Below are 13331 nucleotides of genomic sequence, written 5' to 3'. Positions count from 1 at the left end.
TGGTAGAGAGCTTCTCTTTCATGGTCTGGCAGCTGGGAAAGTGGCTCAAATTTTCTTTCCGCATCTGCGTCTCCCACAGAGTCAGTTTGGTTTTAAATGCCTTCACTGTACTGTACATATCAGAGATGACATGATCCCGACCCTGCAGCTGCAAGTTCATTGCATTCAGATGACTCGTAATGTCACACAGAAAGGCCATTTCACACAGAAACATTTCGTCTCGGAGTTGTGTTGTGTCTTTCCCTTTGCTGTCCAAGAACAGACAAATCTCCTCACGAAGCTCGAAACATCTTTGAAGCACCTTTCCCTGGCTTAGCCATCGCACCTCTGTGTGATAAGGCAAATCACCATGCTCCGTTTCTAACTCCGTCAGAAATGCCTTGAACTGGCGGTGATTCAAACCTTTGGCTCTGATAAAGTTAACTGTGCGCGTGATGATGCTCATTACATGCTCCATTTTCAAGGCTTTACCGCACAACGCTTCCTGGTGTATGATACAATGATAAGCTGTCAGCTCACCTGTCGCGTTTTCCTCTTGCATCTTTTCCCGTATCTTCGCCACCAGTCCGCTCCTGTGTCCACACATCGCAGGTGCTCCGTCGGTTGTCAAACCCACGAGTTTTTCCCAAGGCAGCTCCATCTCATTTACACATCTTGACACCTCTTCATACAAATCATGCCCCGTAGTTGTGCCATGCATAGGACGTAAAGCCAAAACTCCTCTGTCACGCTTAGGCTGGAGTCCACTCCGCGGATGAAAATTGACAACTGGGCAATGTCAGAAATGTCGGTGCTCTCATCCACAGCCAAGGAATATGCAATGAAATCTTTTCCCTTTTTCACAAGCTGCTCTTTTAGATTGATGGACAACTGGTCTACTCTCTCGGCAATGGTGTTTCTGCTCAGACTCACATTTAAAAAGAGTTGCCTTTTTCTGGGCAAACCACAAACTTTAATCATGCAGTTTTTGATGAAATCCCCCTCCGTAAATGGCCGGGCTGATTTAGCGATCTCTTCTGCCAAAATAAAACTGGCCTTGACAGCAGCCTGGCCTTGTGATTTGGCTTTTTTGAACAGAGCCTGTCGAGATTTGAGGCCTCGTTTTAATTCCTCTGCCTTTTGTAGCCTTTGTTCCATGTCCATATTCTTGTTTTTGTCCGCGTGTTTCGTTTCATAATGTCGTCTCAGATTATACTCTTTCAGTACCGCCACACTTTCTCCACACAGAAGACACACAGGTTTTCCAGCTACCTCCGTGAACATATACTCCGACTCCCACCTTGTTTGAAACCCCGGTTCTCAGTGTCCACCTTCCGTTTTGCCATTTTTGATGGGTATCTGAAAGTTAATTTTACTGTGATGCTGACGACTGCTGTGCCAATAAATATTGAAATGAAGCAGCCTACTGCTCGGTGCGTCACCGTTGCATTGTGGGAAATGTAGTATTGGTGCGTGTAAAAGATCTGCGGGCTGCCGGCTTGCTGCGGTCTGCGGGCCGGTTCTAATAATAAATCAAGATCATCCCAGGGGCCGTAAAAAACCTTCTCGCAGGCCGGATGTGGCCCGCGGGCCTTGACTCTGACATATGTGATATATAGTATTCCTTTTTTTACATCTGTGTTCATATTGTCCATGAGTTTCTCGTGGTAGACCATATAGTAAAAGAGAAAATTGGTTTATGTTAAGGATAATGTTTTACAGCTAGGTCATTAAATTGAATTGATTATTTTATATGTTAAAATTGCCATACAGAGGGCCAGAGTTAATTACAGTTACTGGTCATAATCTGAAGTACCGAAAAGGGCCACTAGATGTCTTGTGATAAATTACATAAAATCCTTGAACGTTACCAAAATTCTGGTAGTTTACAGGTAAACTTAGATAGTTTCCTGTAATTTACCCTCCATTTACCCTTAACTGCATGTGACTCTATAGGAGGATTTGAAAAAGTAACTTTTTGGCGTTCCACTGAAAAAAATGACATCCTCTTAAAACTGCTTATAACACCAATTCTGTTTGTGATATCAAAGTTCTAACATACTGTAAGTGTGTTAAATAGACCTACACTACTAAGGAAAAGTCAAGGACAGAGGGGGCCATGACTTAAAAAATGGCACAGATATTTCCATCTTAAATCCGCATGCAGTCAAAATGACTGCCTCTGCGCTTCTATTGTTAATGAGTGCATCCTGTCAATGTTTTTGGTGTTGGTGGATATCAAATAAGATGGAATTCATTCTCAAGGAAGTTCTGCATTAAATATCTCAATGCATTAAATCTCTCATGAAATAGGTGCGATTGTTTAGTATAGTATTTTATTAGGTTCCCCGTTAGCTGTTTCTAAAGCAGCAGCAGTTACTCTTCCTCACAGCAGTTACTCTTCCTCAGGTCAATTTTGAGAATAGCAACTATAAAAATAATAAAAACAAGTAGGTCACTATCAATTCACTTCCAAAAGTATTATATTGTTTCCTGGTTGCACTCGACCACGATAAAGCTCTTGATTATTTATCTTCAATTCCCTTGAAAAATTGGAGTATGATGAGTCATTTAACAGTGATCTGTGGATGCCACACTTATAGTCAAAGACGGGGGCCACCCTGATTTCTCTGTCAGGTTCATGAGAGTATTGATTAAACCCATTACTATACCACCCCACAGGTCTAAGTTATTTGTCAAGTGCGGCCTCTAACACTCCACCTTCACTGGATGTCCCCAGGAGGAATGATAACAGACAGGAGGACAGAATGACCATAAATATAGTCTAGTGTATTCCTGTGTGTCACTGTAAAAGTAAGTAAGTAATGTAGACTGACTGGAACATCAACACATATATTGATGACAGTACAAATATATTGATGACAGTACTTTTATCTATTTTAGGTAACTTAATTGAACTACCATTCAAAATAATGTTCTATGTATAAAGCACTTTGACCATTTGGAAAAGAATGTTAGACATTATAGTGATTCGTATTTCATCATTGAAATTTGAGACTGCACTTGACTGTACAGAGCCGTGCAGCAGGTCAAAGTCAAGACTTGACTGATAGATTGCACTGTCGTATACACTGTTATACACTATCCCAGAACTGCTCCTGTGTACTGTTTTCTGCTACATGTCCTGTTATTTCACAAGCATCGGAAGAGGCTGTAGTTTGCTGTAAGGTTAGGAATTCGACAATAGCCCGAGGTCTGATACATCTTACTTTCTCACCACGTTTGTCTGTCAGAAAACTGTTTTAGTTGTGTGCAGGAAAGTGAAGTTTACGTGAAGTGTGACTTCCCGCCTTCTGTATCGCTTTTTCTGTATATGTTACATTTTCGTGAGAGGAATCCAGGAAGTATGTGACATGTATTTCTGAGTTTTTTTAATCACTCTTGGCAGTAGCCTTAAACATGTCTTTGCAATGTGCTGGTCCCAAGGTCAAAGTAAAATATTAACAGTAAGGTTAGTATTTGTTGTGTGTATTAGCTAAGAGCATAACGATTCACAATATTAATAATAATGTATGATTGGTGAACCAGGGTTTTTGCTGGTCAGGTAAGGGCCCCATGCACAGCTGCAATCATTTAATTCAGTCCTCTAGGTCCCCACTTTGACCCAATGATCATATGATCAATGATCATATCTTTAAAGCCAGAGGTTACACCTGATCTATATGTGTTCCCACAAAAATCTCCTCTGAAACCGACTAAATAGCCATGGAAAGAGACATCAAATGTAATTGGTAGTTCAGAAAGGGGTGATTTAGAATACATTAGCATCTCTCACCTCCCACTAGTTGTTCTTGTTTAATGCTGTAATGTACTTAATTAACATTTAAAAGTCTTTGTCATTTGAATAACAACCTTGGGGCTAGGTTCCATCGTCAAATATGCAGACTTCAGTGAAACATCATTATGAACAAGAATGATTGAAGTTTATGACTTTGACCCTATGTTGCATTCCAACACCTTGGCAGCTGCAGAGCGACAGGTGTCTCGAACATTTTGCTGAGCTCATAATCGTCCAATTGCAAATGATTCATGCCATTGCAATGAAACTCCTTGATTGTCCATATGGCTGAAACGCTAAGATTTGAGGTACTTTTGTATTATTAGTAGGAAGGTTGAAGTTTAACTTTCATCCCAACAGCAGTGGGTGGAGATGTTGCTGTTATCATAATGAAACAATTGCATTTTTTGTGTGACACAGATGTTGATTTTTCCCCATGTACCATCTAATACTGTTTTCCTCTTCCATTTCAGAATAAATTCTGGAACAAAATGAGCAGCATTGAGGGGAGAGAGATAGAGAGAGAGGGCAATCAGCAGGCATGTAACCTACAGGGAGATGCATGATTACAATGGCTCATGGTCAAACAAAAGCACTATACCTACCTTTAGGAATAGAACTGCCTGTGAAAACATGTTATGTCAACATATGAAGGCTAGAAGCCTGAAAGTTGCCCATTTCCTTCTGATGAGTTTCTGTCCACAGGACCCGAAGTGTTAAAATCAGTAAACTATTGATTTACAGTCACAGGCAATTATAATCGTCCTTGGACTTGGTTTGCTGTACTTGACACACATTAGCCTCTTCAGTAGCTTTACCAGTTAGCTCCCACTTAGGTACTGTGCTGTAATTTCTAATTACTCCTTATCTTGTCAATTTAATTGTAGACGGATGGCGTGGGAAGAACGCCACAATGACCTTCTCTCTTTCGGGAGTTTTATGAAAGAGATAGTTTACTCAATTTACAAAATATTGATTTCCTTACCCTGTAAGCAGTCTTTGGACAAGGTAAGACAAAATTCATGCCTTGGTTTTACTTACAGGATAAAGTAAAGAATATGTAATTTAGTCATTTGGGTGAACTATCTCTTTAACAGTTAGCAAAACAATACAGACTGACTTGCTAGGTTCTGCGCTGGGCAATATGCGGTTGGGTTGTTTAGGAACAAAACCGATGCGTGCTCAACTTTGGGGCAAAACAACTATAAACTGCAAAGGATTATTGAAAACGTGAAATATATTTAGTCTCCGAATGTTTATTGAAAACATACTTTTGCCCAATAAGCACTTGTTGTTTTCTCTCAAATAGATAATTAAAGATATTGGGTAGCTAGCTAGCGAATTTTTGCCCTATTAGCATAGACATACAGAAAGTCAAGCACCTCAAAACAAGACATGGTATCAAGAACAAGATACAACTAGCTGAAACAAACCACACACGATTCCCCACATGGCAGCTTTGTCAATGTTGCTAGCTATCAGACCATGCAGAATAATTACAACTCATGGTCTTCTGCCCTATAAATGCGCAGGCATAATTTGGACGTTGTCAGGCAACCTGTCTATATGTACTGTCAACTGACACACAAAATCAGTGTGCAACAAACATAACTTCAAGGACGTCTGACTGGCTAATATGCTATCAATCACAGAAGTACAGTATCGGCAGGATCTCCACTCATAACTGTGTCGTTCCACCTCAAAAATCACAAGAAATAAGATTGACATCCCTCATCTCAGATTGTTCTGAAATCGGTTCTGTAGTTAGTGACAGATTCCATTAGCGTTCCTGAAACATTATTTTGTTGAAATATAATTTGATCTCTGAGAAATTCAGCTAATTGATTGCACACAATTGGGCATTTTAATTGACAGGAGTCTTATAATATTCAATAAATACAGTACCCAACATCCGATATGGACCAAACATGGGATGACTCAACTGTATGTCACTACGTTGAATAGATTCACCCTAAAACCGCATGAACAAGTATATTAAAAAGCATGTTAGCTTTGTATATAACAAGCACTTTTAATGACTTGTTACACATTACTGAACTCTTGTATGTACAGTATACCTATGAACTCAGTTATACATAAGCGCAACATGAATATTGCTATGCAGTCAGCTCAGGGAAATACCATTACTCATTTAGGAAATACTTAATAGATGGCTATATGGAAGTTATAAGCAGGTTTTCAATTTAACCCCAACACGTAATTTTTGTATAATGTAATGTATATTTACAGTGCCTTCAGAAAGTATTCACACCCTTTAACTTATTTCACATTTTGAATTGTATTTTTGAATTTATTTAACCTGGCAAGTCAGTTAGAAACACATTCTTATTTACAATGATGGCCTACCCCGGCAAAACCCTCCCCAGACAATGCTGGGCCAATTGTGCGCTGCCCTATGAGACTCCCAATCACGGACGGTTGTGATACAGCCCAGGATCGAACCCAGGTCTATAGTGACGCTTCTAGAAACCTGCGCCACTCAGGATCCCTGTGTTACAGCCTGAGATTAAAATGGATTAAATATAGATTTTTTTGTCACTTGCCTACACACAATAACCCATAATTTCAAAGTAGAATTATGTTTTTCGAAATTTTTACAAATTAATAAAAAATGTATAGCTGAAATGTATGCCTAAATAAGTTTTGTGGTACAAATTTGCTAAGCATGTCACATAATAAGTTGCATGGACTGATTGTGAATGACTGCCTCATCTTTGTACCCCACACATACAGTTATTTGTAAGGTCCCTGAGTCGATCAACAAAAATTATATTTACTCCACAATACTAACCTAAATGACAGAGTGAAAAGAAAGAAGCCTTTACAGAATAAAAAATATTCCAACACATGCATCCTGTTTGCAATAAGGCACTAAAGTAAAACTACAAATATTATAGCAAAAAAAAGAACTTTATGTCTTCAATACAACACATCACTGAGTACCATTCTTCACATGTTCAAGCATGGTGGCGTGTGTAGGTGAGAGAAAACAATTTAATCCATCTTGAATTCAGGCTGTAAAACAACAATGTGCAATAATTTAAAGGGTATGAATATGTTCTGTATAAACTTTATATGTATAAAATAACTGTGTGAGGTATTGCATTTAGGCAACTCACTTTTAAGCTCCAAATAAAATGCATATTGTGTACTCTACTGATCTTTTCATTGTTATGAATGCATCATGACATGTTTGGCTACTTTGGCTGGTATATGAAATGTTTTGCTTCCCTAACTCTTTTTTTAAAATTGTTTCCCTACCTTGACTTTTATACATTGTGACGACCATTTACCCCAGGGTGGTCTCTCTCCTCCTGGGTATACAGTAGTGCATAATCAGTCCTGGTAACCTGGGGTATTTTAGACACCACAACAGAGGCAGAATAAGGACATATCAAAAATATATTAGCACTGTTGTGACCTATTGTATTGCCCCCATATTCCCAACCAACCATAGTCCATTCTATGACAAAATGTGTAAATGTAGTATGATAGAAAACAACTTTGGACTTTCAGAGAAGCAAGCCAAAAATTCCCTACAACTATTGGGATACATATCAGGTAAATTTTCCATATGACTACGGAGATAGTCTCGATTGATACTCCCTATAAAGAAACATTAAAGAGGCAATCTGCATTTCAACAAAAACAAAGTTTCTGAGCTACTGTTTTGGTAAAATACCTGAGGTGTGGGGCTGGAGAAATGTAACAACTTTCAAAATTCATAGACAGAGATATGTGTGCAAGGACTGAGCGTACATGATATTCTAATTATTGTGTTAATCATGTTTTGAGGCTGTACAGTATTTGCTTACAATTAAACAATGGAGTAAAACAAGATTTTATTTTGGTATGACACTTGAGCTAAGCTAATTAGGAATTTCTAAGTTATAGTCAATACAATCACAGATTGCCCTTTTAACCTTATGTATGAAACAAACTATTGTGTAACATTAATTGACGACTATGACATATTTTTGCCAACAGATTAAAGTATTACAATTTCAAACAAAATAAGTCATTTGAATGGATGCCACAAATACTTATGAAATACCACTGCTTTCCTCTAATGCACACTTACAAATGTATATCACTGTTTATACTCATGACAACCCTTTAATTGTTGCAATATTGCATTTATTTTTAAGAAAATATGAACAACTGTTAATTGATGTTTTATGAGTATAGTAATATACATATGTACTAGCCATTTAAGCAATTCTAACGCGTCAAGGAAGTCTTCCGACATGGTACTGGTTGTGAGAGCATGACGTCTTTGTTTTGATATTGTTCATATTAATGGAGAGTCACTTTCGAAAGACTACTGTATGTTTTTAGTATTCATGTCTTAAAACCCAGTATTTGTATGCTGTACATAAGTATGGTGATTTCTTTACTATTCATCCTCAGCTGTCTGTTTTTCTCAGAACTCATTGCCAGTCATGTTCCCCTATGTGATCATTTGTCCGATGTTTGACAATACTTCCCTCTGTTCTATCCAAAACCCATTGGGGTGAAATAAACTATTTCAGCACTTATGGTGTTGCTACCACCAGGGGACATTGTTATGTCATAAAAACCTGACTACGCCAACTGGTGGAGGTTTGGGACCAGTTGGGAACCACAGTAACCGTGAAACACAAGGAAGCAAGAGTTCAGCAAAAAGTATTAACATTTATTTAAAACAATAGGCAGATGGGAAACTAAAGGGGTTAGCGTGGAATCGATTATACACAACAACAACAAAAAAATAGTTTCCTGTTTTAGGGGATAAGGGAATTCTGGCAGCCTGCCAGTCCAAGCCTCGTTTTACTCCGGTTCTATCCACTCATCTGTGTGTGCCTGAGGCACAAAGAAACAAGGAACAGCAAATATTTCTCAACTGTTGGCTCAATATTCACAAGGTTGAGGAATTGTTGCTCTCATGATAATCACCTCTTAACACTAACAGTCCAGTATTCAAAATATAGATACAGTAATAATCCAATCCACATCAATTGTCAATACTTTAAAAGCATTTGTCCTTCCTTTTAAGAGCAGTGAGCCAGGTATTGCAGGTACGTTAAAAGGGAGTGAGATTAAAAGACAGCAATATTGGTCCTTTGACAGGCATTTAATGTTTCACTTCCCTGTTTACTTTGTGAACCAGTCCGGATTTTGCCGCTGATCAGTCTGATGCGCCTTCAAAACTTCATCGTAACTCCGCTCCGTTTTTTCAGTTCCAGTGTTCGCAAGAGGCCCTTCCTCATCTCTGTCCCAAACCATTCTGGCACACCTTCTTCTTCTTCAAGTTGCATCGCGCTGAGCGCCTGCTCCCTCTGATCTGAAAAAACACAAACATCACACGTTGCTTCCATGGCCTTTAAATACACACCTCAATCTGGTCATGCACCAATGGGAATGTACTGTACATTGAATTATTGATCCTTGCCTTCTCACGAGGGGCTGAGAAATTCCGGGAAGTGGTGTGCTCCTGTATTCCCTCTGTAGTAGCACTCCAATGTTGATAGGGATGCTCCTGTGAGTAAACAGTGGAACTTCCAACAAGGGTAAATAAGTGAAACAGTGCCAAAATGGTGTGATCAAGCCATTTTATGGTGGAATGTTCAACTAAGACCTCATTATCATTTTGTCTTTGTCATTTCAGGATAGTTAGTGTTATATTGACCAAAATAAATACTTTTAACAATCACACACATTTTATGTCTGTGTGTGAACAGTCAATGTGGTTTGTGAGGGTATTTGTACATACACTGGCAATATACTGTAAGTACAAAATCTGCTTGCAGTGTATACTGTACATAACAGACTTACAAAGCTGTCACATTGCCTTAACACCACTGTTGAGAGTTAAGTCCATGGGTCAAATAATCATTGATTACCACAGTGACTCGAATCTCACCTTTGCGAAAGCTCACCTGTCTTTTCTCCCAAATCTGTCTTAGAATGAGGATCTACTGTACTTCTAAAGAATCCATTGAAAGTAAAAGTGCCTTTAACCTTGAGCAGTGACAGCTGTCAGATGACTTAAGTCCTGGCTCTAAGTCACTGTGACATATGCCTTCCCTTTGATGAATAGATCTTGATTCAGCATGAACCCCGGGATTCTTTTTCCAACAGGCAAAATGTACAGGGCAGCAAATGTTTTGCTATTGGTTTGAAAGTCTCTCTCCACATCTTGATCCTGTTGTCATACCATATTTCATTTCAGCATCTGAACCGGCAGAGACCTTTAGTTCAATGTTATTTGAAGGTCTATTTGTTGTATATTTGAACGTTTGATACAGTGCCTTGAAAAAGTATTCATCCCCCTTGGCTTTTTTTCCTATTTTGTTGCATTCCAACCTATTGAGTTCTATTTGGATGTCATGTAACAAAATAGTCCAAACTGGTTTAGCAAAATTAAAAATATTACTTGTTTAAAAATCGCCCAGAATAGTGGTGAGTGCATATGTATTCACCCCCTTTGCTATGAAGCCCCTAAATAAGATCTGGTGCAACCTTCAGAAGTCACATAATTTGTTTTAAAAATGTCCACCTGTGTGCAATCTAAGTGTCACATGATCTCAGTATATATAAACCTGTTCTGAAAGGCCCCCAGAGTCTGCAACACCACTAAGCAAGGGGCACCACTAAGCAAGCAGCACCATGAAGACCAAGGAGCTCTCCAAACAGGTCAGGGACAAAGTTGAGTAAAGACAGGGTTGGGTTATAAAAAAAATTGAACATCCCACGGAGCACCATTAAATCCGTAATTAACAAATGGAAAGAAAATGGCACCACAACAAACCTGCCAAGGGAGGGCCTCCCACCAAAACTTACGGACCAGGCAAGAAAGGCATTAATCAGAGAGGCAACAAAGAGACCAAAGATAACCCTGAAGAAGCTGCAAAGCTCCACAGCGGAGATTTGAGTATCTGTCCATTGGATCACTTTAAACCTACACTCCACAGACCTGGGCATTACGGAAGAGTGACCAGAAAAAAAAGTAACTGCTTAAAGAAAAAAAATAAGCAAACACATTTGGTGTTTGCCAAAAGGCATGTGGGAGACTCCCCAAACATATGGAAGAAGGTACTCTGGCCAGATGAGACTGAAATTGAGCCTTTTGGCCAAGGAAAACACAATGTCTGGCACAAACCCAACATCTCTCATCCTCCCCGAGAATACATCCCCACAGTGAAGCATGGTGGTGGCATCATCATGCTGTGGGGATGTTTTTCATTATCAGGGACTGGGTAACTGGTCAGAACTGAAGGAATGATGGATGGTGCTAATTTCAGGGAAACCTGTTTCAGACTTCCAGAGATTTGAGACTGCGACGGGGTTCACCTTCCAGCAGGACAATGATCCTAAGCATACTGCTAACGCAACACTCAAGTGGTTTATGGGGAAACATTTAAATGTCTTAGAATGGCCTAGTCAAAGCCCAGACCTCAATCCAATTGAGAATCTGTGGTATGACTTAAAGATTGCTGTAAACCCAGTGGAACCCATCCAACTTGAAAGAGCTGGAGCAGTTTTGCCTTGAAGAATGGGCAACAATCCCAGTGGCTAGATGTGCCAAGGTTATAGAGACGTACCCCAAGAGACTTGCAGCTGTAATTGATGCAAAAGGTGGCTCTGCAAGGTATTGACTTGGGTTGATGAATAGTTATGCACCCTCAAGTTTTCTGTTGTTTTGTCTTCTTTCTTGTTTGTTTCACAATAAAAAATGATTTGGCATCTTCAAAGTGGTAGGCATGTTGTGTAAATCAAATGATAAAAACCCCTCAAATCTATTTTAATTCCAGGTTGTAAGGCAACAACATAAGAAAAATGCCAAGGGGGTGAATACTTTCTAAGCCACTGTAGTTTCTGATATTTTCCTTGCTATCCAAGCCAATGCCTCAAAGGTTGGGCTCAATTCAATCCGTACCAAAGTTCAGCGCTATAGGGCGCTTGAAATGTAAAGGTAATTTCGATTGAGCCAACATATGCAATGCTTACCATGAATGCAGTCTCCGCGAACACAGGACAATTGCATTGAAATGTAAATTGTGCTATAGTGCTGAACGTTGGCATTGCGGATTGAATCGAGCCTTAAGCAAGCTTTGGGTAACAGTGTTATCCTGGGATTCAATAAGATCGCTACTTTTTGGCTATGCACCTTTAAAAGGCAATGTTACTGAGTTCTCTGAGACCACATTCACGGTAAACGCTGCATATGTCTGCTCAATCGTAAATGTAAATGTCAGCCACTCTATTATGCAGATCTAATGCTGATCGGGTTTAATGCTGGCTTTAATATCATTCATCGGCATTCATGACAGGTATAATAAGACAAGAAAACTTCACAATTCACAAACATTTCACAAAATCTGCAACGTTCTAACCCTAAAGAGAGAGATCAAGCTTACTTGATAACAAACTGGTGAATTACAGTCAACGTGAGCCTTATGGCTGTAATCAATCGGCATCGCCGGAGTTCAGTGGTATGTATAGCATGCTTGAAATATTAAGGTAATTTCCGATTGAGCCGACATATGCAGAGTTTGCCGGGAACGCAGTCTCTGCTAACATGGGAACATTGTCTTTAAATGCTAATCGAGTACAATGTGGAACTTTGGCAATAGAGATAGAATCCAGCCCTTAGTAACAATGAGTTGGATGTTATTTTCAACTAAATACAAAGATCTTGTTTCAGTTAACCCCCAAGGGGGTTTATTTTTAAAAAGTCATAATTAAAGTATTCGTAATCCCCCACTTACTGAGCTTACTGGGGCCAATTAACAGATTTTGAGCTCTAATGAAGCAGGGTATTCTTAACAATTAACAGTCTCTTGATGGGAAATTATGGAGGAATAAATAAAGCTAATTAACTTAACTCAGTAGCCTAGGTCAAGAGCAACTCCTCAATAGCCCCCAGATCCTGTCAAGAGGGTATGATGGAGGGAGAAAAAAAGTCTGTCTATCTCTTGAAAGGTCATCATTAATAATACAAATATGTTCGTAATTGACTTACTTGTGGAAATAAAGGTTTGATAAATAAACTACAAACCATTTTGAAAAGAAAGGAACAGTGCAATAAACGATGTTGGACTGGTCAGCAATGGCTATAGGCTTGATGAATAGGCTACTATACAGTATATACCTCTTATTGATTAAAGTCTTAGTCATTCTGGTGGAACATTTGAAGGTTGACATTCAAAGTGTTCCTTGTGAAAATGTTGCTAACCTTCACACAGGAACATGTGGGCAGGTGTAGATAGCCATCTAGTGAAAATGAGTTTGGAGCCTGGAAAAAGTAAATCGCCGTGGAGCGCAATTCAGCAGCACGAGACAGGGTGTTAGATGGTTTTCCAGAGGAAATTGCAGCTCAGTTTGAAACTCTTATTTGGAAAGAGCACCATGCTGTACAATTTCTGATTTCTCTTAGCAGAAAAAGGTACTGTATCTTATCTACTATGACCCTTTCTACATACACAGTACATTTTGCAGTGATAAATCAATACTTAAGAGTTAATTTTAGCACTACCTCAGATAACATATG

Source organism: Oncorhynchus masou, chromosome 29 (genome assembly GCF_036934945.1).
Source record: "Oncorhynchus masou masou isolate Uvic2021 chromosome 29, UVic_Omas_1.1, whole genome shotgun sequence".
Taxonomy (NCBI): Eukaryota; Metazoa; Chordata; class Actinopteri; order Salmoniformes; family Salmonidae; genus Oncorhynchus; species Oncorhynchus masou.
The sequence above is the reverse complement of the archived record's forward strand: the minus strand, read 5'-3'. Positions refer to the sequence as shown.